General features: G+C 43.5%; 1 protein-coding gene across 4 annotated transcripts in view; it reads right to left on the bottom strand.

Moving 5' to 3' along the window:
- Positions 1–23,639, bottom strand: part of LOC124721223 (ATP-citrate synthase) — a 173,300-nt gene that overhangs the window by 93,909 nt on the left and 55,752 nt on the right. The window contains exon 1 of one of the 4 annotated variants that reach the window (XM_047246079.1): positions 23,540–23,558. The exons of the other annotated variants lie outside the window; for them this stretch is intronic. The gene's annotated coding sequence lies outside the window, so the exon portion shown is untranslated. Of the gene's footprint in view, positions 1–23,539; positions 23,559–23,639 lie in introns of those variants that run through there. 4 annotated transcript variants of the gene reach the window in all.

Genomic DNA, 23,639 nt, shown 5'->3' with positions numbered 1-23,639 from the left:
TTGAGTTCGAAATCGATCGTTCGCCGGGTAACTAACAAGGAGTAAGACCGACATTCTGCATATGCGGATTTTAAGAGGGGGTGCTAATAAGTTTTTGGCTTTTCATAGTTAAAATTTATTCGATTAATTCTGATATTCTGACATTAAAACTTGCCCTTTACATTATATGTGATAGTAACTGCAAAACATTAACGTTGTTTTCTATCTTTCTCTACAGGTTTGAATTGAACACGGCGTAAGAAAACAGAGAAGCCACAGTGAAAGTGAGTCGTTTCATGATTAAGTATCTTTTTCCAAAAGTGAAAACGACCAAACACATTTATGATGACATGTCTGGTAAACTGGGTGGTAACTGCCCTTCCTACTCCACTAATGACCTCTCGTCTGTTACACTGCCAGATGCTAAATTTGTTATGAGGAATTCTTCTCGGGTTATCAGCCGAGTGGTGGCGTCGTCTGTGCAACGTTTCGATGACTTTCGTACCCGAAGATAATGGGTACGAAACTCATCGAAACGTTGTGACAAGACGACGCCACCACTCGGGTGATAATCCGAGAATTCATCACTGGAATACGCCGAGAAAGACTGCAATCGCATATCAGTTTGTTTTGTTTGCAGATGATACAAACATTGCAATATGTAGTAAGTCAAGTACAGATATAGAAATAGCTGCTAATCAAATTTTCACTGACATTAATAAATAGTTTAAAGCTAATTCACTGTCACAAAACTTTGAAAATACCCACTATATGCATTCAGAACCTGTAAGATATTTCCTTCCAGCATGTGTATAACACATGAAGACATGCAGATTGAAGAGGTTGACAGCGTTAAATTTCTGGGATTAAAACTCGATAGTTAGTTCAGTTGGGAAGGGCATACCATAGAGTGCCTAAACAAGACTGTATTTGCAGTGAGAATGATGTCAGATGTAGGAGATACAAATATAAAAAAAGTCTTGCATACTTTGCTTACTTTCATTCTATTATGTCATACGGGGTCATATTCTGTGGTATCACACCAAACCGAGCAAAAGATTTTAGCGTGCAAAAGCGTGTAATAAGAATCATTTGAGGTGTAAATTCAAGAACATTACGTTGATGGAACTTTGTTTTCTAACCACTGCTTCTCAGTATATTTATTCCATAATGAAATTTCTTGCTAGTAATATATCTCTATTTCCAACCAATAGCTCAATACACAGCATCAATATTAGGAATAAGAACAATCTACATAAAGACCTAAAATCACTTACCTTGGTCCAAAAAGGGGTCCAATATTCAGGAACACACATTTTTAATAAATTGCCAGCAACCATTAAAAGCTTGGTTTCAGATAAAGCACGGTTTAAACAGAGTTTGAAAGAGTTCATATGGGCAACACCTCCTGCTATAGATGAATATCTTAACAGGGACTGTTAGACCAGCTTAGGTAAAAATGTCTGTTAGCTTTCAGTTTTGACAGCACTTGGTCACAACAGTCAAGATTTGATATTTTGTGTATGATAAATTTATTAACAGTGCATAACAATGTTTTATTCTGACAGTGTATTAATTCTGTAAATATTAGCAGTTCCGGTTTATTGTGATGTATTCACCTCGTCTGACAATCTCCTGACGAATGACAAGTATAGTAAGTATTATATTCAAATGTTTTATGTTTTTTTATATTTACTTTCTGACATGTTCCACACTCACGAGAACAACTTCATTTTTTGGGTCTATGGAACGAAAACTGAATCTAATTTAATCTCTAATCTTTGTCCAATTTCGTCGTGATTCTGTGGGACTTTTGGGTCGTCTCGTCACCACGGATGAAACATGGATATACGCTTACGGTCCAGAGACTAAACAACAGTCCAAAGAATCGAGACAGTTGTTCTACACGTCCAAAGAAGTTCAAAAAAAAGATCATCAGAAAAGTTGCTCGCATTAATCTTTAGGAATAAAAATGGAATCTTACTTACTGACTACTTACAACATGGTGAAGCCACTACGGCGAAGTATTACGTCGAACATCCTGACGAACTGAAACAACAACTCGCCTCCAAACGTAGAAGGTAGCCGAGAGAAGGAATCTTGTTTCTACAAGACAACGCCCCTCCACACACGGCGGCCGACACGCAGCAAAAATTGGAAGATCTTCACTTTGAAATCCTCAAACATCCTCCCTATTCACCGCGCTTGGTTTCCCTCAGATTATTATCTGTTCCCAAACCTCATGAAGCATCTCAGTGGAAGACGAATTTTTCTACACACTAAGTAGCCGGAAGGGCTGCGGATGAGTGGTCTGCAGCACAATCGACCTTTTTTTTGTTTTTAAGGGTAGTTTAAAGAAGCTGGAACAAAGTTTCCATAATGTGTTGAGCTCAAGGGGGAATGTGTAGGGTAAATAAAGTTTTTTCAAACACATAACAGCATTTTTTTTATGAAAGCCAAAGACCACCACCCCCTCACATGCATGTAGGGTTGTAATAGTAGCAAAAATTTGAATTACACCTATGCTAGATACAGAGTTGACACAGAGTCTGTTAACCGTTGGCTTGCATACATATTTTTGTGGAAAACATTGGAAATAGAAAAAAGCAGCGTATGGACTGTGACAGCACACAGTCTTACTTCTATAAGAAAGCGGTTACGTGCGGACAACAAACGGAATGACCCATCCGAAAAATGAATCGAGAAGGCCGCCCGTATCTTATGCTCTCTTTCTGTGAGGACATAACGCACAACATACAAGATTTAAACGTGGCTCGCCAGCTGAGTTATGAGCTAAATGCTGATATTTTCCTTATTAACACGTCGAATGCCGATTACGAAAATGTTTTTCACTGCCTGGGGTCTGAAGATAGCAATCTGACGCGGACCTGCGTTTATTTTTGCAACACAACATTTTAGGACAATCTATAGACTGACATACATAATAATGACCATTACATAAAAAACAATAGAAATGCAGCTATTCATCTCGCAATGTTATCAACAATATCAAAAGTGCACGAGACCTCTCGGAAGCCCTTTTGTTACGCGAATGTCTCGACTTCTGTGATTGATAGCGGTAAAACGCAATTTGCACTTAGTGAAAGGAGCGTACAGCTTAGGTGCCAAAATATTTCAGTGCGACAGACGCTAAATTCTGCATTTGAAGGACAAGGCTGCATTCTGAGAATCTTGGATACGTCAGCCGCCGGCACACGTTAATTTGTCAATCGTCTCGTCAACTAAAAGCATGTAGAAAACATAGCAAAAGCACAAGAAAAGGAGGTTACACAATCATTTGATGGCCACAATGTTGCATAACCGAGGCAAAAGTCAATTTCATTTATTTCTTACTAATTCTGAAAGTTTCAAATCAGGAGATGATATACCTTGGACGGACGTCGAAGGTTCCTTCGAGTTCAGTAACGAAACAGCATTAACGAAACAGCATGTGCTATGGTCGCACGACTCAATGAAAATTAGAATGCGGTACTCTTCGTCAGGCAAGGCCAAGTCCGTGGGAACAGCCGTGCTCTACACAATGCCTCCATAGTTTTCTAGGATGTCAATAGGTTTCTTGCACGAACTTCCTAATGTCAAAACAAAAAAGTTATCGCCCTGACATACGGAAACGAACTGAAAAATAATAATAGTAATAATAATAATGTTTGCAACGGCAAATAAGAAATCAAACGACTCCGTATTGTCTGGCCGGCGAAATATGTTATAGCCCTTGATTTGCTGATTATTTTCTAGAAAATGATGGTTAAATGTACTGAACAAAGTAACATTCTCTAATGTTTAATCTCGACCTGCAGGGGGATAATGAACGGAAACTACTTGTACAGAGACGTTACATGACGCAACAACAATAAATTTCCGTCTCCCTCCATTTCAAACATGAAAGTGGATACTGTATAGTCAGACGTGTTTGTTCTACGGTGTGTGTATAATCACTACAAAGACAGTCGCGAATTTCAATCCTAATAGCAAACTGTGAAACTGTTGCTCCGGTCACGGAGCTTCTTATGCTTCCACGCTAGCGGCTCGTGACGTGGAGACTACACAGAATACCGCTGTCACGTGACGTCGCCGTGGCCTCAGTTGAGTGGCAACGTTCTGCAATGGTCGATGAAATAAATCTCTTGGCATCAAGACAACACAACAAATGCTGCTAGGCTCGCAGCCCCCAATCAACGATATTTCCTAAGTGAGGCAAAAACTTGATAGCGCCCCCCCCCCCTCTCTCTCTCTCTCTCTCTCTCTCTCTCTCTCTCTCTCTCCATAAAACTACATCTACATGGATACTCTGCAAATCACATTTAAGTGCCTGGCAGTGGGTTCATCTAAACACCTACACAATTCTCTATTATTCCAATCTCGTATAGCGCGCGGAAAGAATGAACACCTATATCTTTCCGTACGACCTCTGATTTCCCTTATTTTATCGTGGTGATCGTCCCTCCCTATGTAGGTCGGTGTCAACAAAATATTTTCGCATTCGGAGGAGAAAGTTAGTCATTGGAATTTCGTGAGAAGATTCCGTCGCAAAGAAATATGCTTTTCTTTTAATGATTTCCAGCCCAAATCCTGTATCATTTCTGTGACACTCTCTCCCATATTTTGCGATAATACAAAACGTGCTGCCTTTCTTTGAACTTTTTCGATGTACTCCGTCAGTCCTATCTGGTAAGGATCCCACATCGCGCAGCAGTATTCTAAAAGAGGACGGACAAGCGTAGTGTAGGTAGTCTCCTTAGTAGGTCTGTTACATTTTGTAAGTGTCCTGCCAATAAAACGCCATCTTTGTTTAGCCTTCCCCACAACATTTTCTATGTGTTCCTTCCAATTTAAGTTGCTCGTAATTGTAATACCTAGGTATTTAGTTGAGTTTACGGCTGTTAGTTTAGACTGATTTATCGTGTAACCGAAGTTTAACGAGTTCCTTTTAGCACTCATGTGGACGACCTCACACTTTTCGTTAGTTAGGGTCACAACTGCCACTTTTCGCACCATTCCGATATTTCTTCTAAATCGTTTTGCAGTTTGTTTTGATCTTCTGATGACTATTAGTCGATAAACGGCAGCATCATCTGCAAACAACCGAAGACGGCTGCTCAGATTGTATACCAAATCGTTTATATAGATAAGGAACGGCAAAGGGCTTATAACACTACCTTGGGGAACGCTAGAAATCACTCCTCTTTTACTCGATGACTTTTCGTCAGTTACTAAGGCCGATTTTTCAAAAATATGTTCATTTTGTGGCGTACATCTTTCTGAGGAGCTTGATATATAAAACCTATTATGTTCTAGGAAATGTAAGACATTTTATTTTAAGTGTGCAAAAGTGCAGTTCCACGTTCTCTTTACACAGCATTCTTCTACTGCACGTCACTGTATTTCGCTCTGTGGAATTCAAACGTTTATATTTTGTAATGGAAGCCATCAAATCTATATTCAGGACAGTGGAAATTAAAATTACCTGTGATGCCTCTCCTACCCCCCTCAAAAAAAGCTCAGAATTAATACTGAGTGGGATTATTTATGACACGGAGAATAAGAAATCTTCAGAAAATTTGCACTCTTTATTGCCTGTTAGTTAATAACTTACTCTTTTGTGTGACATAAAATTAAATATAGGAAACATAAAACCAGTAAAGACACGAGACAAGTAATACCATATTTCTTTAATCCTTAGGGCCCAGCTTTTTCCCCCCTTTCTAATCTAGCTAGAGCTTTACACGACGCGCTTCCCTTTCTGCGAAAGAATCTAATACCTCATCAAAGTTTGCGAACCGTTTTGCAACATGAAAAATCAAAATGTCGTTGTCTAACACTGAAAAAGATGTTAATACGAATAGTACCCAAGACTGGTGTGGTTTCTCGATCTGATTACTGCTATTTTGTCACAGTCTGATAGATAAAACGAAATAGGCCTTTCTAATATTGGAGCAGTTTTCACACATGCCAAATAAGCGAGACTGTTTAGGCAGAAATGGTCATTTTTATCTACCTAATTTACATAAATGTCGTGTCACTAGGGCCTCCTGCCGGGTAGACCGTTCGCCGGGTGCAAGTCTTTCGATTTGACGCCGCTTCGGCAACTTGCGCGTCGATGGGGATGAAATGATAATGATCAGGACAACACAACACCCAGTCCCTGAGCGGAGAAAATCTCCGACCCAGCCGGGAATCGAACCCGGGCCCTTAGGATATTCTGTCGCGCTGACCACTCAACTACCGGGACCGGACATCCCCATCGACGCGCAAGTCGCCGAAGTGGCGTCAAATCGAAAGACTTGCACCCGGCGAACGGTCAACCCGACGGGAGACTCTCGTCACACGACATTTACATAAATAACACGACAGAATATAATTCACGAAGTACCAATATCACATGCCTATTAGGCCTACTACAAGCAAAAAGTTTTGTTAGGAAACAGTTTTACAGTTCATTCATATGCTCCAGTTTCTCAAGCATGAGATCTAAAAGTAGTAGTAGTAGTAGTAGTAGTAGTAGTAGTAGTAGTAGCAGTAAGAAATTTTTATACAAATTTGGAAACGTCATATTCTTCCATATAATTTGTGTGTGTGATGTCCCCGTTTCTTCTCCTTCCTCGTTCTAACAAACAATCTTGTCATCACTAATTGTGTAACTATTCCTGCCATTGTCAAAACTTGTTCTCCGGTTAGCTTCGTTAACATTGCCAGAATCACTGGTTTAGTTATCCCGCGTTTATTTTCCGGTTAGGCGTTATTACGGGTTCGTACAACGCATTTTCGCGCTATTCCGAGAATAGAATTAAGCAGCTGCTAACCGGGGACTGTTCAACTGGCCCTTAGTAGTGTAGCAATCTGGCAAAAATTTTCTGTCAAAATTTAATGTTTTTGGATACACCAAGAAGATAATATGTAACTTTTCTTACCTGTTAGTTATTTATTTCCACTCTGGTTGTCTGAATCTATGGATTTCGCTAATAATTATAACAACGTTGATCATTCGCACACCCAATCAACCACATAAACAAAAAGCGATTGGCATTCACCCGTTCGGGTTTATTCGGCTCAGCTCGTATAGCCCTGTCCCCTATCTTCTGCGGGATAAGATTTATAGTTCTAGATACGACGGGGATTCCCCTAGCAGAGACATCACATAACACTATTCACGCATTCAAAAATCAGCGTACGATTCGTTCAGGAATCAACTTAGAATGTGCTCAAAAACCAACAAGGACGCGTTTCAAAATCATATGCATAATCGATAGACCAACGTGCATGGATGCTAGGCACTTTGTGAAACGAGGTTTTTTTTCCTTCGAGAATATGAATTTCGTGCCTCCTGAAATGGTCGCCCGGGACAGATACCAGTCCGCAGCTCGTGGTCGTGCGGTAGCGTTCTCGCTTCCCGCGCCCGGGTTCGATTCCCGGCGGGGTCAGGGATTTTCTCTGCCTCGTGATGACTGGGTGTTGTGTGATGTCCTTAGGTTAGTTAGGTTTAAGTAGTTCTAAGTTCTAGGGGACTGATGACCATAGATGTTAAGTCCCATAGTGCTCAGAGCCATTTGAACCATTTTTGACAGATACCACGGTTTACTCCTCCCCCCCCCCCCCCCCCCCCCCCACAGATCCGGGCCTGCACGCCCGTCAACAACGTGCTTACATAAGTTCCACCTGTCAAGAGTCGTATCTAGACGTATCAGAGGTGCCATATCACTCCAACTGCACACGCCCCACACCATTACAGAGCCTCTACCAGCTTGAACAGTCCCCTGTTGACACGCAGTGTCTTTGGATTCATGAGGCTGTCTCCATACCCGTACACGTCAGTCCGCTCAATACAATTTGAAACGAGACTCGACCGACCAGGCAACATGTTTCCGGTCATCAACATTCCAATGTAGGTGTTCACGGGCCCAGTCGAGGTGTAAAGCTTCGTGTCGTGCAGTCCTCAAGGGTGCACCAGTGGGCATTCGGCTCCGAAAACCCATATTGATGATGTTTCATTGAATGACACTGACACTTGTTGATGGCACAGCACTGAAACGTGCAGCAATTTGTGGAAGTGTTGCTCTTCTGTGACGTTGAACGATTCTCTTCAGTCGTCGTTGGTTCCGTTCTTACAGGATCTTTTTCCGGTCGCAGCGATGTCGGAGATTTGATGTTTTACCGGGTTCCTGATATTCACGGCACACTCGTGAAATTGTCGTACGGGAAAATCCCCACTTCATCGCTACCTCGGTGATACTGTGTCCCATTGCTCGTGCGCCGGCTATAACAACACGTTGAAACTCACTTAAATCTTGATAACCTGCCATTGTAGCAGCAGTAACCGATCTAATTGCGTCAGACAGTTGTCTTATATAGGCGTTGTCGATGGCAGCGCCTTCTGACTGTTTACGTATCTCTGTATTTGAATACGCATGCCTATACAAGTTTCTTTGGCGCTTCAGTGTAATACTCTGATTAGCAATGTGCAGTAAGTAAGTTTGGATACGCAATCTCATCACAAGTGCTCAATGGGAGGCACTAATGGTGTCAACATCACCTTAAACCTGTTTGCTCGTGCGACTTCATGAGTTATCCGTCACTAATGTACGTTTACATGCGTTCCCAAATCTGGTTTTCCGTAAACCGGTCTCCCTATATCGCTTCTTGTTAATCATGAAAATTCTACAATGTAAAACAATGAAAATGCGGATTTGGTTGCTGAACTTGAGTTTCCACAATCTGTATTCATTCCATGTCAACGCCCCACCTTGTCTGGTTTTTCCTGCTTTTTGAATTGTTCATTAATACGGCTGAAGTGATTTTGTGTCTGCTGAAGGAAAGAGGAAGTATTTGTCTGACCACTAAGTTATCTGCGGAGATTAGAGCATTTATCTTTATTAGATATACATAAATGATGAAATATTTGATGAAGTGGGAAAGCTTCTCTTACACAATCAGTGGCTAGTAGTAACACAATTGCTAATTTTGTCCACAGTAACAGGCGTACGTCTTCATTCATACGAAAGTTTTTCAACCATTCCGAGGCTTCAATATTTTGGAGTACAACACTATTCCACTGACGACCACTTTCCACTTTATTCCACAAAGCACATGATCTTGGTGCCTGTAGTAAAATAGTTTCGCATTAGTTAAATGGCGTGATTGCAATTCAAATGTCTCTTCTTGAAGAATCGTTCTGCTTCTTACGAGTTTACTAACATCCGTAAGGAAATCGTACTCGAGCTTCTTTATCGAAATTAATAAGGTATCGACAACGTCACTTCATCGCACTGACGAAATTGAAACGGATTATTCAAGGACATCATTCGCGTAAAACAAGTGACGCTCGGAAAACTATACCCGATGGGGCTCGACAAAATCGTTTTAGGCCTAAACGACGGTCACGTTTCCGAAATGCAATTTTCGTTTTCTGAAGCTTTGTTACACGCAAACTTAATGAGTATGGATTAAATTCCCCTGGTCAGGGTTCATAGTAATGTAGAATTTTTTGAAGGACATCATATTCGCCGTTAAAGAAATTAGGCCTTTTCACAGTAGAAATACAGTAACATCAGACGAGTGCGAAGCTTTGTACATCGTGAATTGTAATGTAAAGTTAGTGAGTTAGCTATTTCCAGTTTGTGCAAATATCACACTGCAGTTATAATGGTTGAAGGACATGAAAGAGAGGCTATAGTTAAGTAGGGATATATCCTATCCACCGTTCGATCAATCGTTACATTCCTCAAGCTAAGGAGAAATTTGGAAAGAAAGTTCACGGATAAGAAATAAAAACCTTAAGGTCTTTCTATGACACAGTAATTTCCTAGAGGACAAAGTACTTTGAACTGTTGAACGGAATAGATAGGGTCCTGAAATGAGGTTATTAGGTGAGCATTGACAAAAATAAAACAAGGATAATTGAGGACAGCCGAATTCAATCAGACGATGATGAGGGAATTAGATTAGTAAATGAGACCCTACAAGCAGCAGATGGGGTTTGCTACTTTAGCAGCAAAACAACTCACAATGGCTGAAGTAAAAGGATTATACAATGTAGACTGTCAATAAATAGCATGAAAAGAATTTGTGAAAAAGATAAATCTTTTAGCATCAAATTTAAGAGTTAGAAAACAATTTCTGAAAGTATTTGTGTGGAATATAGCTTCATACTGCAGAGAAACGTCGGCAATAAACAGTTCAGACAAGAGGAAAATAGATGCTTTTGAAATGTGGTGTTTCATAAGAATGATGACGGGTAAGTCGAGTAACTAATGAAGAGGTATTGCATCGACTAGGGTTAGACGGATGAAACTGGTGGAAGACGAATTATGGGCTGAGATTTGCCTAACACACACACAAACACACACACACACACACACACACACACACACACACACACACACACACACCTTTAGTAAAACGCACAGTTTTACCTTTTTCAAATTAAGAGCTTGTTGGTAGACCTTGTATTAGGTTGGTACTATGTCATGAAATGACTGAATATATATTTAATATTTATCATATAACAGCTCTGCCTGTGACAAGTTTGAGACCTCAACTAAACCTACTACAGTTAAAATGTGTGTGAAATCTTATGGGACTTAACTGCTAAGGTCATCAGTCCCTAAGCGTACACACTACTTAACCTAAATTATCCTAAGGACAAGCACACACACACACACACCCATGCACGAGGGAGGACTCGAACCTCCGCCGGGACCAGCCGCACTGTCCATGACTGCAGCGCCTCAGACCGCTCACTCCCCCGCGGCTACTACAGTTCAACGCGGAATTCTGACGATTAAGCAGATCTGCTGCACATATAAGAAAAACAAATGTGCCTAGCGTTGCGAAATTATTGCGCAAATTAGACAAAGTACGGAGGGAGTTACGCATTGCATTTCGGAATGCATAGTAAAATCATACCTAGACATTGATGCCCAATATGCGACAAGAAATTCTTTCACCGTACCCAAATTGTTGGTTGGCTGTGGGAGGGGAGTAAACAGCGAGGTCACTGGTCCCATGATCTCAGGTGGCAGAAACCAAGGGAGGAACAACACAAACAGCACAGTCCAGTCAAGGGGAAGGGAAAATAGGGCAAACAAAACTGTAAAAGGGACGTCGGGGCAGCAGGAAGAGGAAAGAACGGGAGGGGGTGGAATCGGCGAGAGCAGGGGCGCCTCAGAAACGCTGCCGTTTTGGAACACCAACACTGCCACCGATCTCTCCCAGTACCCGCACCACACCATGATCCGATACAACGGAGACAACACCATGGGAAGAAGACAAGACAACGGGAAACAAAACGGCATAAAAAAACCAGACAAGACTTAGGGAAAATGGGTGGGGAGCACACCGGGTTGGTGTGAGACAAGGTCAAAGCCTCTATAACCAACGCCAATGCTAAATGAGGGACTCCAATTCCAGAGGGAAATTCGACGACTTAAACCTAGGAGGACAAACCACTTTCGCGAAGAAAACAGAGTACAGACGTAACCGTGCGAGAGCCATCTGCTAACTCACAAGACAATTAAGGGCACATTTAACGCGAAGGGCAAAAAGGTAGCGGCGTTCCAGCAAAATATGGACACCGTGCAAATACAAGGCGGGGAGGGGGCGCGGTTAACTGAGGAGTAAAACCCATGGGTCAATATTGATTACTCAAAGTTGATTTGACAGGTGGGTAGCCTCCCAAGAATCTGCCCACAATTGAGCAAAAAGGGATTTGACGTGAGGCCGAAGATCCGCCTCCGAAGGGGTCACGGAGAATGCGGTGTAAGTGGCCGCTTCCCCCCCACCCCTGCCAGATGATCAGCAAGTTCATTACCAAGGATACCCATGTGACAGGGAACCCAAAGGAAATCTACCGAACAAGCAACATCACCAAGATCGGTGAGAAGGTCACGAATGGCAGAGAGCATAGGGGGGGAGGGACACCGAGCAATAGCCTGAAGGCCACTCACTAAGTCCGTATGCAACAAAACTCTGGTGAGGGAGGACATTTAATGAAGCAGAGGGCCTGACAGATGGCCATCAATTCTGCAGTAAACACCCAACACGTGGCAAAAGATGGCGTACCATGACAACAGAAGACATGAAGACATATCCCATGTGATCAGCGGATTTAGAGCCATTAGTGAAAAAAACAATGGTATCCTGAAACTCCTGTAAGAGTGGGCAAAACACATAATTGAACAACATTGGAGCAATGGAGGTCTTTGGACCCTGGAAGGGATCCATCTGAATCCGGGGCTGAGGCACTATCCAAGGGGGGTTGCTGGGAGAAAACGTGGGGAAGAGGACAAGGAAGGGAGATGGAAACAGCCACAGAGAGAAGCATGGCGGAGCCCAATTGGCAAATCCACTCAGGTTGTGTAGCAAGCGGGTGACGATCTGAAGCCAAGGAAATGAATGGAATAGGAGGGGGTGAGCAGGGGAAGAGTAGATAATAATGACACAGGAAACCAGGAGCTGGGACTGCCGAACCGAAAGGCGTGGGATCCAAGCATCAACCGGAAGACTATAGACAGGGATAAAGCCACCATTGGCTAAAAGGATACCACGATGGTGAATTGGGTCCAAGGGAGCAGTGTAGAAGGGGCAACTGGTCCATAAACTCGACAGCCACAGTCCTGATGAGACAGAACTAACGCCCCATAAATGTGGAGAAAGGTTGAATGATCTGTGTCCCAAGAGGTGTGGGCAAGGAAGAGAGTTTACGAGAACAGCCAGCCATCAGACGGCATATATGGGGCAACCAAGTAAGCTTGTTGTCAAAAAGAAGACCCAAGAAATGTAAGTGACAGGCCGTGGTCAGGTGATGGGCATCGAAGTAGAGCTCTGGATCAGGAGAGACCACAGTACGGCGACAGAACTGCACCACCCTCGAATTAGGGGAAGAGAACTGAAAACCATGCGAGACTTTCCACGTGGATGGCACCCTGGGGCTGTTGCTCCACGGAGGCCACCGAGTGGGAGCTAGTCCACATACAGAGTAGGAGTGACCAACGGTCCAGCAGAGGCCAGAAGTCCATTAATAGCGATGAGAAAAAGGACACTTAATACGGAGCCCTGTCGAATGCCATTCTCCTGGGTCTGCAGAGAGCTGAGAACAATGCCTACCCAAACTCTGAACGACCTGTGGGACAGGAACTGGGAAATAAAACTCAAGAGGGGGCCCAGAAGAAGCCACTCATGGAGCGTAAGTAGGATGCGATGGCACCAAACTATGTCATAAGCCCTATAAGTTCGAAGAAAACTTCAAAAGGGTTGCACCACTGAGAAAAGCCTTGCTGAACTGCAGTTTCAAGTTGAGGCAGATGATCGATCAGAGACAATCTCTCCCAAAAGCCGCACTAGTAAGGACATAAAAGTTCCCAAGTTTTGAGGACTCAACAGAGCCTACGAGCCACCATATGTTCACTTAACTTGCAGGGGACATCGGTCAGATTGATGGGCTGGTAACTATGAAGGAATGACGGATCCTTGCTGGGCTTAAGGACAGGAACCATAAAACTTTATCTCCATTGAGAGGGGACAATACCTTGGAGCCAAATACGGTTAAACACCTGGAGGAGATATTGTCAGTGCGGAGGACTGAGGTTTTGAAGCTATTGGTTATGGGTCGAATCAGAGCCAGGGGATGAATTGTGGAAAGAATAGAACGCCAGAAGAAGTTCCTACTCAGTAAAAGGTTCACTGTAGGAGAAAGGGGTAAAACATAACTGAGAAACTTCAGCCCATTGTTTCCAGACAAGGAAGGCAGCTGTACAGCAGAATGATGTAGACGCCTTCTAAAAATGGGTCACTAGGTGTTCTGCAAGAACTGAAAGGCCACAACAGACGGAAAGACCCTGTATAGAAGACTGCCACTTATAACCATGGAGGATGTGGAGTGTAGCTTTGGTGCGAAGACGTTTCAAGGTAATAAGACTGGTAGAGGATGGGCTTAAAATGTTGCAAGGTGCAATGACAATCAAGGATGCTGATGGAAATAGCTGTGCTCTACCATGGACCTAGTCGATGGTGAATGGGGCCCATTGTACAGCTAATGGCTTGGTTGGTTGTTTTGGGGAAGGAGACCAGACAGCGAGGTCGTCGGTCTCATCGGATTAGGGAAGGACGGGGAAGGAAGTCGGCCGTGCCCTTTGAAAGGAACCATCCCGGCATTTGCCTGGAGCGATTTAGGGAAATCACGGAAAACCTAAATCTGGATGGCCGGACGCGGGATTGAACCGTCGTCCTCCCGAATGCTACAGCTAATGGCAATGTCGGCAGTGTGAATTATCTTATCGGACATATCACGGACGACTTTAACAATAAAACCTGACAAAGAAGGTGTAAACACGACCTAGGAGGTATACATAGACCAGTCAGCACGATGGAAACCCCAGCAGGGTAACGTGGTCATTGGGAGGTTGGAACGGAACAAGACAATCAATGGGAAGTGGTCACTATCACGGTGGTCATCGTGAAGCAACCAGTGTACGAAAGGATGAAGGGAAGGGGAAGTGAACGAAAGATCAATGGCACAGAAAGTACAGATGCGGCACTAAAATTAGTAGGGGAACCATCATTAAGAAGGCACAGGTCGTGGTCTGCAAGAAATTAGTCAATGAGGAGCCCCTGACTATACAAAAAAAAGCACTTACCACAAAGGGTGACGGGCATTGAAATCCTCAAGGAGGAGGAAACGAGGTGGGAGTGACTGAAGGAGGGCAGTTAGGACAGCATGTATAGATGGCCCGTAAGGAGGGAGAGATAGAGACTGCAAATGGTGACCACATAGTCCAAGTGCACCCAGACAGCAACTGCTTCCAATGTGGTACGAAGGGGGATCCATGTATTAACAACATCTATATGGACCAAAATGCAAACGCCACTAGAAGCCCTCAAAAAGCCAACCAGTGCTGACAGAAAGCATGGAACCCACAAACGGTCAGGGAGTGAGTATCGGTAAAACGAGATTCCTGGAGGAGGACACAAGGTACCACGTAAACGGAAATAAGGGATTGCAACTCTGGGATGTGGCCGTAGTATCCATAACAGTTCCACTGAATAAACATGGAACAGGGACCCAAATACGAGGCGAACAGGCTGGAGCCACTCACGCCACTGGGACACCAACCATCACCAATCAGGACAGGGTGCCATCCTTAGGTCAGATTCAGGTTGTGAGGAAAGAGATTGCACCTCTGGGGCAGCGGGAGTCTTGTCCAGGGATTTATGTTGCTTTTTTCCTCTTTCATATGTCAAGTAGAGTAGGGCATGGAGGGAGAGCAGACATCTGCAGGACCCAGAACTGAAGGAGGACGGGTTACCTTGGGGTGCAGAGACTGGGTCCCCCAGTCAAGTTCTGGTAGCAGGTCTTCGGCCTGGGAGATACTGGGGGAAGAGTCCCAGGAGGGGTCCCATCAATGGCAGGTGCTGAAAATTGGGTACACTTCTCCGGCCGGGGAGGGGGAGCAGCACTCAGAAGCGAAGGCATGGGAACTGCAGGAGAGGAGGAAAGGATAGGGGGGCAGAACTGGGGTAAGAAGGAGGGTGGAGGGGAAAAGTACATAACACAGGTAAAGTTAGATGTCATCGACACAGTGTGAAGTCCATAATACTTCGACGAGCCTCGGTGTAGGATAAACGATCAAGAGACGTATACTTCTCCTTCTTTTTCTTCTTATAAACCAGGCAATATGGTTAGTGTGGAGAGTGACTGCACATATGGGTGGCAGAACACAGGGACTCACCTCATGGAGTAGGTGTCCATACCCACCACACAGAGAGTTTGAAAAACAGCTCATGGGTGGTGGGATGTATGGTTTCACGTCACACTAACAACACATAACCTTGACCTTCTCTGGGAGGGTACCTCCCTCAAATGCCAGAATAAAGGCCCCAGTACTGGTGTGATTGTCCTTATGATCTTTCTGAACACACCGACGAAAATAAATGCCCCATCATTCCAGATTGGCCTGGAGTTCCTCATAAGTTTGAAGAATAAAGTCCTATTAAAAATGACTCCCTGATCCATATTCAAAGACTAGTGGGGAGTAATGGACACAGGGACTTTGTCAAGGTGGCGATGACAAGCAAGGCGGGCTGTAGATTAGGTGGCGGAAGAAGTTTTGATCAACATTGAACCCGACCGCATCTTACTGAGAGACTCCACTTCGCCTTCGATATTTTGCACAGAAAAAAAAACCGGATTGATGGAGGTGAACGTGTATCTGTTAGTCCTAGTACAGAGCAGGTACTGGGGAAAGTGTTCCATCCCAAGCTGGTGAGCCCAGCCCTTCTCCCTAGGCGTAGTCATGGAAAGGAAGGCCACAGGATTATAAGAATCAGCATTAAATGATCCATTGCCAAACAAAGAGACGGTCAGAGAAGAAAAGCTAGTGTTTTCCAGTTTACTACGTTTCATATGTAAAGTATCCGCCCTGATACCACCCACTCCAAGCCGGCCGGAGTGGCCGAGCGGTTCTAGGCACTTCAGTCTGGAACCGCGCGACCGCTACGGTCGCAGCTTCGAATCCTGCCTCGGGCATGGATGTGTGTAATGTCCTTAGGTTAGATAGGTTTAAGTAGTTGTAAGTTCTAGGGGACTGATGAACTCAGATGTTAAGCCCCATAGTGCTCAGGGCCATTTGAATTTGAACCCAAAGGGTGCCAAAAACGCCTAAATGGAAGGCTGAAAAAGAAAGGCTATGGGGACAAATCCGGAAGGAATACGTAAGTAAGAAGACCGTGAGCGTGGAAGGAGGGGGCAGAGGGGTAGAAATGGCTCTGAGCACTATGGGACTCAACTGCTGAGGTCATTAGTCCCCTAGAACTTAGAACTAGTTAAACCTAACTAACCTAAGGACATCACAAACATCCATGCCCGAGGCAGGATTCGAACCTGCGACCGTAGCGGACTTGCAGTTCCAGACTGCAGCGCCTTTAACCGCACGGCCACTTCGGCCGGCGAGGGGTAGAAGGGAGGACAGGGAGGTAGTGGTATGGGGAAGGAAATGCAGCCCGGGAAGGAAGAATGGGCCACAATAGCTTGTGAACCCATGTGCGCCAGGCACGAACTCACGAAAGCACTGAGTCACCTAGGGGGCGGGGGTGCAATGGTGTTGTAATCATCTTTTGGAATCTATTCACATGCACTACCTGCGACATTAAATGATATTCCCCTGACACGCCTATTCAAAAAAAAAAAAACTTAAATATATTAAATATGTATGGCGCACTATCAATATCGTTCACAATAAGAACGACCCAAGTGCTTCAAAAGTACTTCCGTCTGCCCATATCAAGGGAAAAATGTTTAAGCACACCAACTAAGTCTAAGTGGCCACAGTTTCACATGCCCGTCTATACCGCGCTTTTCTCGTAGGAAGGAAAAAACCAATTACCTGCACATCCAACATGAAACGTGATCAGCATTTGCAGGACCTCTACCAACCACGCTGAATACAAACACCGAGCACGATATGAAAAATCATCTTTCACAACAAAATTCTTCTACGAGCCTACTGTGTCCATTTGGTTGTACAAGAAAGCAAATTATATCATTTTTGAATTCCATCAACCGTTTTCCAGCATTTCATTACTCTCACTCCACCGCTAATGAGATGTAATTCTTTGTTCAGGGTAGTGCAGGTACATTTACACTCCGAGGGCCACCTTACGGGGCGGAACTTTGTATACCTCTGTCAGTTCCCTACTTCCCTGTTGCAGTTAAGAACGGTAGGTTGTGACTACGTTATTTCGAAGTTCAGATGCGACACACACACACACACACACACACACACACACACACAGTTTCGCAGACCTCATCGTCGTTTCTTTGCATCCCCAGAAATTTGAACTAAGAGCATTTATCTTGTGTGTACAATACACAATCGGTATCGTAGCGCGTTGTCTCCAAAGGTGTGTCGGAGTGGTCAGACGCCTTGTCCTGCGTAGCGTAGCATTCTAGCTCCTGGGCCTAGGGGGGTTACCTCTGTGACGTCTAGTGGCAAAGCGCGTGTCTGGAAACCAAGTGCGGGATCGGACAATGGGATATTTCAATCTGCATTTAACCTAACCTTCACCTCTCAACGATGTGAGGACTCGCCGGGAACGACACAGGGTCCGGATTCTACGTTAAACTGTAGGCCCCCTTTCCCTGCTAGGATTACGGACAGACAACTAGCCAAAGTTGTGTCCAATTGGAAGACTTGTAGTTGGCCACTCAAATATATGAGGTTAGTAATTCTAACAACAGAAATAAGTATAGTAACGCCTACTTCGATTTGAAACTGTTTTTATTACTAAGCTAAACATTGATATTTATTAGTACTGTTGGAACAACTAACCAATATGGTGCACTGAACAAGTAATTTGATTTGTACACACACACTCATGCTCGAGGGAGGACTCGAACCTCCGACGCCGCCCCCCCCCCCCCCCCCCCCCCCCACCACCACCACCCGCCAGACCGCGCGGCACTGTAGAAGGAATAGCAAGGTTTAACATCCCGTCAACAACAAGATAGTTAGCAACGGAGTCCAAGCTTGCATAGCACAAGGATAGATAAAGAAATTGGCTGCGTTCTTTCAGAGGAAACGCACCGGCAGTCACCTTAAAGAGATTTAGGGAAACCGCGGTAAAACATAAATCTGTATGATCGGAAGAGTATCTGAACCATTATCATCCCGAATGTGAATCTATTGTAACGACAGTTGCGTCACTTCGCTTGTTATTTTCATGCATATTCTGTGCATTTTCTGTCTTGGTGCTGAGGAAGAACTCACAAAATTGAAGAAGTTCCTTTATTACCTTCACACTGCATTGTAGATTAAACTAGCGACTGTTACAAATCAAATGACAAAACACACGGCGTATAGTTACTACTATTATTTATTTGTCCCGCGACACCTTTTGATGATCTTTACCCTATCGCCTGCAGCTGAAGAGCCTTCTTGCGTTACTGAGGTCATAATGTAACGCCCCTTCTGCGAAGTGTTCCTTGTTGTTGCATATCAGTACAACGGATACTTCCTATTGGTAATATCTTACGTAATACACGGAACACTGTGAACACCGTAGTAGTTTATTACGCTTGGTCCTAATGGAGGTATTATGCCGTCGCATTCCTCCGACCTTTGAACTGACTTACCAAGTCTGTTATAAGTGGCATCTACAGTTTAAAGTGGATTGCAAACCACGGTAGAACTTGGCTTTTTCAAATATATAATTCATTGCCCAAAGTGAAAGAAGTGACCATGAAGTGAAAAGAAACTAGTGTCAACCGAGAACGAAATCTTGCACCTTTAGCTTCATAGCCACACACTTACTCAGCGAGACACAAAGATTTTATACATTAACTACTACAATACTGCTAATTGTTTACTTACAAAATATACAGAGATATTGTCTACATCACAGAAGGTACACGAATAATTTTTACTAGTAACGTCTTACGTCGCAAGTCGACACAGGCAGAACTTAGTTGTGGAATATATTGTCCGAGTTTGTCGATATACGGATCAAATGATAATAGTAATAGTAAAGCAATTTTTTATTGTTTTAAGAATGCTTCAGTAGTGGCTCTGAAGTCAAAGGCGGTATTTAAAAATGCACTGAACTTAACGAGCTTTTATTGGGCAGACATGGAACTTCGGTTACTGTATGTTTGGCCTTCGTATCAATTGCACACACGAACTAACACATTTTATGGTTACGGTAGCACTACTGATTTTCGATAAGGTTAAGATTTGTATCATGTTTATTCTTCGATGTTTCGGTTGAGCAAGCACGTCTGAAGATGAAACGATATAATTTTGAAATCGATGAGAATTAAATATCATCATAAACCAACAAAAAGGCTTATCCAATAACTGTTTATTAATAAAAAAACAGCTGTAAGCCTCCTAAGGTTATATCAGCCTCCTAAGGTTATATCCATGAATACAAATCACACAAAACTCGTTAAGTTATCGTTAAGCACTCTGACTTTTTTTAATATGACATAATATTTGTTGTTTCTACAAACGTGAAAATTTCTCCATTCTGTATTAGTATTACGTGGTAATGTACTCTACAGTTTTTTGTTTGTGAGATAAAAAATAACAGGGCCTGTATGCAGTGTGTTTTATTTGTTATACAATATACCAGATATTCTCCCAGTAGAGAAAAGTCATTACTGAGGAAGCACGGCTTCCACAAAGATTGGTCAAGAAATTGGCCGCGTCCTTGTTAACACAATCATCCTAGCATCCCTTTGGAGTGATTTAGAAAAACATGTAATCTAAATCATGGTGGTCCTATGTTTTAGCCCAAATCCGTCCGATACGATACCATGAAGACTACCTGCTGTACAGATATTCGGCACTACGATTAACACACGCAGGGGTCTCTAGTAATTAGCAATGGACTTTACCGAAGACTCACTCGCGCTACAGTCCAAAATGATTCTGGAGACAACACACAGGAAACAAATATCAGAAAGGACGATAATTCCCTGGATATGCCAACTAAAAACCACACAAAACATTTCTACAATTGCGTCAAGTGCACACTAACATAATCAGAAAATCATACATTTGTAGTCTGGTTGGACAGGGAACAACTCCCTAAGACCATATCCTGACAAATACTGTGTACAGAACGAAAATCCATCTGTGTTCGCTATAGCATGCCTGTGACATACCGGACGTTGTGACTAAACGAGTGCCGTGTTTGAAGACCCGTATGTAGGCAGTTACTTAGCATGGCTCCGTCGGAGCTAGATCAACTTGCTTCAAGGCCGTGTAGCTAAGCTCTCTCTTCTGTTTCATTTTTTGATAACAGCAGATGCGCCATAGCCAGCAACTTGCACCCGCAGTCTCTCTCAAAGACCTGAGAGCGGACGAATGTTCACTTACCATAACCATCCGGTCTGTCCATATACTGGGGTGAATGTGTCGAACACACTATATATTTCTTTTCTTACAGACGGATTACCGATCAGGACACAACAATCGTGACGAAACAACAGGAGCAATACACGGGGCACGGGGACCTTTTTCCACTGCTCCATGCTCGAATCAACAATTACCTCCGTCTACCACAGTCTTAATTGAAGATGTAGTTGATTCAACAATAATACACACAGCGGTCTTCCGCTGCGGAGCCCCTGTTGGTTCTATGTGCAATGAAAAGCTTGCTCCTAAACATTCGCATCTTTCCCTACACTATACTCCGAACTCAGCTGCAGCACATAATGTCGCTATTTTGTTAATGAGTGGGTCAGCGTCCGACGTTCATATTTCCGTACGGGGCACGCCGTAAACTGTATGTTTCACTGAAATCAGCCCACTTACGATAAATACTAATGATGGTCGCACCTGGAAACGCAGCGAGCATTGCGGTTTTTGTATTTTCACCTGTAGGGTCATCGCAAATACCCGTGGTAAATAGCTCAAATCATCAGCTTTGCCCATTCTCTGCACATGGAAAACACAAAACGATCTGGCTGCATTTCTACTGCAGTTTATTGCCGCTCACGCTTCTTCCCAAATACCAACGGGTGCTAATTTTCATGGTCGTGGGTAATCATCATGTCTTACTGAAATGTTGTGGAGCGCAATATTGTTTCAGAACTACCAGTACAAGGCTCAATTCGATCCAGACGATGGTACGCAAAGATTAACACAACGGGCGCTTATTCTGAAGGACGGCGGTTCAAATTCCTGTCCTTCCATCCATACATAGGTTTTCAGTGGTATCCCTGCTTTGAAAGGGCAAGACTGATTTTCTTCGCTTTCTCTCCCCAATCTAATGATCTCGTCGTCGACAGGACCTTAAACACTAATCTTCCTTCTTCAGCTCAACACGCCCTATAATCAGCGAGTTTTATCAGCTGCTCCTTTGTACAACGTATCAGCAGTATATAAATACGCAAGTCGCCAACAGCCTAAACATAAATAAGGACGTTAAAACGCTACTGATCTTATTTCCTCATTTGTATGTCATTATACTCCTGCACGACACATTACCTCAAAACATTCATCTCAATTTATCGCAAAGAAGAGATGAGCTGAACACCATTTGCGTTGTATTAGGTTAATTCTACTGCCGTTGCATGGTGAAAAATTGACCAAAGTGCCTAGTGAATTTTCAGCGAGCTCATTATCAGTACTCTTTCGACGTAAAACCTTAACCCTGTGGCGAATAGCGTCCACTACAGTGGACAGCGGTTAAAGGTCGCTTCTTTAGCATTTTCAATCAGGCCTGAGGCTGCAAATGCAACAGTTCACTGCAGTGGGCACTCTCTACTGGTGGTGTGTCCTGCATGCATTTGCAGCGTCATGACTGACTGAAAACGCCAGAAAATTGACCATTAAAGGTTGTCTACTGCCGTGAAATTCATGCACCACAGGGTTAAGAGTCTGCTACGAGGGAACGACATGGAATACTCCATGGCTAAGATAAAGGAACCACCCTCAGTTGGGATAAAAAAAAAACAGATTACCGGAAACTTAAACTAATACTGACGGGAAGGAATCTGAACTAGGATCCCAGGGCTCCTGTGGGAACAGGACTGTTACGCCTCAGCTAACAACCGAACTACGTCTTAGCATGCTGTTAGAGCAAATGAAGAAAATCAAAGCAGGAACCACAGTTCACGATGATTGAGAAAACTTCAATTCAGAGACAGTTCCAGATTAAGTTTAATTCGTTACTTTAAAAAAAAACGTATTTTATACAACTCTTAACTTTCGCTTTTTATTCTCGGTTTCTCTTCAAACACACGCCACTAATGCGCAACCAGTTGCCGATGATAGTTTTCCGCACCCTTCATAATGTTCAAGCGTGGGAACACGGTATCTGCTTCCTGTTACTGTACAGGACGATCGTGTAAATATTATGGCTGTTGAAAAATGTAAGAAATCAAACCTGGTACCGTAAATTCTTGAACCATAGTCAGGAAAGTAAATAAGTATCTTGTGGCCTTCAACTCTTTCTCGTTCCCACTGCTATGATGAACTTGGCAATTGCTAAAAGATGTACGTATGGGACGGCAACTGGGATATGATACACTAAAATACCAATTACTTCTAACAAATGTCGTTTGATTCCATATTTCGAGAACAGTATTTTTATTATATTTGCGCATCGTGCGGGATAGCCGCGCGGCCTGGGGCGTCTTGTCACGGTCCGCGCGGTTCCCCCCGTCGGAGGTTCGAGTCATCCCTCGGGCATCGTGTGTGTGTGTGTGTGTGTGTGTGTGTGTGTGTGTGTGTGTGTGTGTGTCGTCCTTAATATAAGTTAAAGTTAGATTAAATAGTGTGTAAGATTAGGGACCGGTGACCGCAGCAGTTTAGTCCCATAAGACCTTACCACAAATTTACAAATTATTATATTTGCGAGACAGCACATCAGCTCCAAAACAAAGTATTCCAAAAAATAAAAAGTAATCGTTGCAACATAGAACGTGACCTTATCCACCGCAAACCCTAAAAGGTATTTCTTTATTGGCCAAATCACAACACCTGACGCTTAGCCACACGAGAAGCCAGAATAGTACATTTACGCTTTGCACAGCATAACTTACCGGCAGACAAGTGCAAGCCCGGTGTTCACCTCAGTCCGCTGATTCGCAGTAGACTAACGCGGTCGGAGTCTCAGCACGACATTTACATGCAAAGGCTCGG

Source organism: Schistocerca piceifrons, chromosome X (genome assembly GCF_021461385.2).
Source record: "Schistocerca piceifrons isolate TAMUIC-IGC-003096 chromosome X, iqSchPice1.1, whole genome shotgun sequence".
Lineage (NCBI taxonomy): Eukaryota > Metazoa > Arthropoda > Insecta > Orthoptera > Acrididae > Schistocerca > Schistocerca piceifrons.
The sequence above is the reverse complement of the archived record's forward strand: the minus strand, read 5'-3'. Positions and strand labels throughout refer to the sequence as shown.